The following is a 6,000-nucleotide window of genomic DNA, read 5'->3' on the forward strand; positions in this document are numbered from 1 at the left end:
CCAAGGTTGGCTCTCTGATTTATTTTAAGATAAAAGCCCCACACTGTACCCAAGAATTGACAGATGATATCAATTGGGAATCCTTAGGACTACAATTGGTCTCTGCATTCTACTTAAAGATGTGCTTGATCAGCATTACCATACAGATTGAATATTAAATTGAGATAAATGTGTGGATTCTTTGTTCTTAAGTGTTACATGCTATAATCTCTTTTCTAAAATGATTTCACAAAGTACTAATAAAATAACATGTAATCGAACTACTAATAACTTCTTCTTTCGGCTGCTCCTGTTACGGGTTGCCACAGAGGATCATCTTCTTCCATATCTTTCTGTCCTCTGCATGTTGTTCTGTTACACCCATCACCTGCATGTCCTCTCTCACCACATCCATAAACCTTCGCTTAGGCCTTTCTCTTTTCCTTTTCCCTGGCAGCTCTATGCTTAACATCCTTCTCCTAATATACCCGGCATCTCTGTTCTGCACATGTCCAAACCAATGCAATCTCGCCTCTCTGACTTTGTCTCCCAACCGTCCAACTTGAGCTGACCCTCTAATGTACTCATTTCTAATCCTGTCCATCCTCATCACACCCAATGCAAATCTTAGCATCTTTAACTCTGCCACCTCCAGCTCTGTCTCCTGCTTTCTGGTCAGTGCCACCATCTCCAAACCATATAACATAGCTGGTCTCACTACTGTCCTGTAGACCTTCCCTTTCACTTTTGCTGATTTAATTTAATTTTGCAAATTACTCCTGACACTCTTCTCCACCTACTCCACCCTGCCTGCACTCTCTTCTTCACTTCTCTTCCACAATCCCCATTACTCTGTTCTGTTGATCCCAAGTATTTAAACTCATCCACCTTCACCAACTCTACTCCCTGCATCCTCACCATTCCACTGACCTCCCTCTCATTTACACACATGTATTCTGTCTTCTTCCTACTGACTTTCATTCCTATCCTCTCTAGAGCATATCTCCACTTCTCCAGAGTCTTCTCAACCTGCTCCCTACTATCGCTACAGATCACAACATCATCAGCAAACATCATAGTCCACAGGGACTCCTGTCTAATCTTGTCTGTAAACGTGTCCATCACCATTGCAAATAAGAAAGGGCTCAGAGCCGATCCCTGATGCAATCCCACCTCCAACTTGAATGCATCCGTCGCTCCTACCGCAGACCTCACCACTGTCACACGTCCCTTGTACATATCCTGTACAACTCTTACATACTTCTCTGCCACTCCCAACTTCCTCATACAATACCACAGCTCCTCTCGAGGCCCCCTGTCATATGCTTTCTCCAGGTCCACAAAGATGCAATGCAACTCCTTCTGGCCTTCTCTATACTTCTCCATCAACACCACCCTCAGGACAAACATCACATCTGTGGTGCTCTTTCTTGGCATGAAACCGCACTGTTGCATCACCTCACTTCTTAACCGAGCTTCCACAACTCTTTTCCATAACTTCATGCTGTGGCTTATCAATTTTATCCCCCTGTAGTTACTACAGTTCTGTACATCCTCCTTATTCTTAAATATCGTCACCAGTACACTTCTTCTCCACACCTCATGCATCCTCTCACTTTACAAGATTCCATTAAACAATCTGGTTAAAAACACCACTGCCATCTCTCCTAAACACCTCCACGCTTAAACACGTATATCATCTGGACCAACAGCTTGTCCATTCTTCATACTCTTCAAAGCTGTCCTTACTTCCTCCTTGCTAATCCATTGCACTTCCTGATTCACTATCTCCACATCATCCACCCTCTTCTCTCTCTTGTTCTCATCATTCATCAGCCTCTCAGAGTACTCTTTCCATCTTTTCAACACACCCTCCTCGCTTGTAAGTATGTTTCCATCTTTATCCTTTATTACCCTAACCGACTGCACTTCGAACTACTAATATAACTCTGGAATATACATAAGCTGAAAGCAACCTCACTTGGAGCAATTCTGGGTGTTGGTTAAGCCTGCCACATTAAATTACACCATGGAGTTTTCTAGAAAAAGTAAACAAAGCAATAGCTTGTTCTTCAGGTATGTACAAAATATAGACACAATCAAACAAATAGTAAGAAGAAACAACACTATAATAAAAGGCTGTAGTCAATTAGGAAAATTCTGAGAAATCAGAAATGTGAACACTGAAGGAAAAAGCCACTAACAGAGACAGGGGAATCCAAGCTGTGGCTGCTAATGACATACTTACTTGTATGTTATTGTCAATGTTAAAAATTGCTGTAAATATATTAGAAACAAGTATGGAAGCATCCCCAGAGCAAGTGTATTTCAATAAAAAAAACAGGGTTTGAAAAAAGAATGAATCATCCAAACGAATATATCATAAACATAACAGGCATTTTTGTCAAATCCAAACTCAAGTAGCAAATGTCTTTATACAGAGATACAGTCAGCTCCGTAAGTATTTGGACAGTGACACAATTTTCATAATTTTGACTCTGTACGTCAGTAGATTTGAAATAAAGCAATCATTATGTGATTGAAGTGTAGACTTTCAACTTTAATTTAAGGGGTTTACCAAAAATATCATATGAGCCGTTTAGATAGACATTTTTCTGCATGGCCTCCCCATTTTCAGGGGCTCAAAAGTACTTGGACATTTGACTGCAGGTAAAAGCAGGTAAAAAGGGCTATAATTGATTCCAATTGTGGAATTTGCATTTGAAAGCTGTCACTGTGAACTCTCAATACGAGGTCCAAAGAGCTGTCCATACAGCTAAAAATAGTCCATCATTAGGCAGAGAAAGCAAATCAGACCTTTTTGGGATTTAGCAGAAATGCGAGGAGTGGTCAAATCAACAATCTGGTACATTCTTAAAAAGAAGGAACACAGTGGTAAGCTCAGCAACGCCAGAAGGTCTGGGCAACCAAAGAAGTCGGCTGTGCTAAATGATTTCAGAATTCTGTCCTTGGTGAAGAAGAACCCCTTCACGACATTTAGCCAAACCAAGAACACTCTCTGGGAGGTAGAGCTAGCATTGGCAAAGTCTACAATCATGAAAGTAAAGACAGAAGGTCTACCATAAGGTGCAAAAACCTGGTAAACCTCAAGGGCAGATTAGACTTGCCAGAAAAAAAATAATAAGGTCTGTCCAGTTCTGGAACAAAAAGAGAGGTCAGTTTCGAAAGTTCCTTATGGCATAATGGTGAGAACCGCCAAAAAAAAGGACATGAAACATACCTAACTTTTGTAAGTACACTGCAAAGAATGAGCACGCGAAATTTCAGCATCCCACCTATATGGAAAGTGGGAGAAATAGTGATGAGTCAGTGGCGGCTTTGCCTTTTATATGTATAGATATGACTGCGGGCAGAAGCAGAATTCTGAAGTGTTCAGGACTACACTATCTCTCAGATTCAGACAAATGCTGCAAAACTGATAAGGCGACGCTTCACAATACAGATAGTCAATGAGTCAAAACATAGTGCGAAGGCAAACCAAGTGCTTTTCAATACAGAGAAGTGAAATATTCTTCAATGGCCAGGTCAATCATGTGACCTCAACACAACTGGGCATGCACATCACTTGCTGAAGACAAAACTGAAGGCAGAAAATCCAACAAACAAGCAGCACCTGATGACAGCTGCAGTAAAGGTCTGGCAAAGCATCAGCAGGGTGGAAACCCAACACGTGGAGATGGATGTGGGTTCAGACTTCAACCAGTCTTTGACTGTAAAGGATTTTCAACCAAATATTGAAAATGGTCATGATATTAATGATTAGGTTAGTTTCTCCAAATCCTTTTGAGCCTCTAAAAAGCTCATACAAGTCTATACTTTTCTCACATCTTGGTTGCTTTGTTTCAGATCTATTGTGGTGTTGTACAGAGCCAAAATTATAAAAATTGTGTTTTTGTCCAAAAACATTTATGGACCTCACGGTATTTTAAAAAGTAAATACACCCAATAAAGTGTGTTTTTGTTTTTAAAATATGTGGACATATCAAAATGTAGCCTTCGTTTAAACACTCTCTGTAGATAAAGGTGTTATAACAGCATCAGATTTAAGTTTTGGAGTCTATTGTATAATTTACCATATATACTCACATATAAGTTGGTGGTCTTTAAACCCTAATAATCGATCATAAAATCAGACCCCGACTTATACAGCCATTCAAAAATGTGACACATATTCATTTATTTTTTTACATCTTCTTGCCTCCTCCAATCTCGCATCAATTTCTCAGACACATCAAATTTCATTGCAGCAGCACAGATACCCATTTCTTTTGCCACTTCAATGACTTTTAATTGAAAACCAACTTCATATTCCATCGTAGATAAGGAATGTTCTTATGGTAAAGGTGTATGAGGGTGTGAGATCCAAAAAACACTAAAGAGTACAAACATTACTTCGGAATAGTTTGGACACGTTTGCACAATACGTAGAAAAAAAGGCAGTGTGCTCAGGTGGGCGTTAGCATATCGTAATCCCTTGGACCAATAGCGTGAGCTTTCCGCATTCGACTTATATGACCAACATTATAAAATGCCGAAAATTATACGGTAAAATCGAGCCCTGACTTATCTGCGGGAGAACTTAAACGCGAGTACATACAATAACTAAACATTTGTATGTGGAAAAAGTAAGTTTACCCCACATTAAATGCATCACTACCTTAAATTATATATAAGGAGTATAGGAACCTAATCAAGGACTTTGTTAAATGGAGCGACTCAAACCACCTACACCTGAACACCAGCAAAACCAAGGAGCTGGTGTTGGATTTTAGGAGGACCAGGCCCCTCATGGACCCCGTGAGCATCAGAGGTGACTGTGCAGAGGGTACAGACCTATAAATACCTGGGAGTGCACGTGGATAATAAATTGGACTGAGCTGTCAATGCTGATGCTCTGTACAAGAGAGGACAGAGCCAACTATACTTCCTTAGAAGGTTGGCGTCCTTCAACATTTGCAATAAGATGCTGCAGACGTTCTATCAGACAGTTGTGGCCAGCACCCTCTTTTACGCGGTGGTGTGCTGGGGAAGCAGCATAAAGAAGAGGGACACCTCACGCCTGGACAAACTGGTGAGGAAGGCAGGCTGTATTGTAGGCACGGAGCTGGACAGTTTGACATCCGTGGCAGAGCGATGGGCGCTGAGCAGGCTATCCTGTCAGTCATGGAGAATCCACTGCATCCACTGAACAGGATCATCTTCAGACAGAGGAGCAGCTTCAGCTACAGACTGCTGTCACCGTCCTGCTCCACTGACAGACTGAGGAGACCCCACACTATGCGACTCTTCAAATCCACCCGGGGGGTTAAATGTTAACATTATACAAGATAATAGACTGTTATACCTGCCTCGCACTCTCCACCTTGCAGTTTTTAACTTCTACTGCTTTTTCTTTATTGCTGTTTAATTAATATTGTTTTTATCAGTATGCTGCTGGAGTATATGAATTTCCCCTTGGGAATTAATAAAATATGTATGTATTTATGTATGTATGTATGTATGTATCTATCTATCTATCTATTTATCTAATAAGAATCAGGTGCACCAGATCAGCACATCATTAGAAAATAATTTATCTTAACCTGTCTAATTTAAACCTCAGACATGTAGTTTGTTGTTGCCTACATTGACGGATCTCTTTGAGGCCTTCAGTGAAAAGGTTATGAATGCCTATGAGTGTGAAAAAGGGTTTAAAAAGATATCCAAACATTTGGAATTCAACCATTCCACTTCCAAGAATTCATCAAAAAGTGGAGATTTCATACTGCCAAACTGTCTAAACCAGGCCCTCTTGGCAAATTCAGGCCAAGAGCAGGACACAAGATACTGAAGGACATCTCCAAAACCCCCGAATTTCATCATGGGACCTACACCCATAGCTCTTGATATCAAATCAAAATCTTTATTGTCATTGTAACAATGAGACATTGTACAATGAAATATGTCCACATATGTTAAAAAAAAGGTGGCATGGGGTGTACCTTCTTTTTCACATGACTG

Source organism: Polypterus senegalus, chromosome 2 (genome assembly GCF_016835505.1).
Source record: "Polypterus senegalus isolate Bchr_013 chromosome 2, ASM1683550v1, whole genome shotgun sequence".
NCBI lineage: Eukaryota > Metazoa > Chordata > Cladistia > Polypteriformes > Polypteridae > Polypterus > Polypterus senegalus.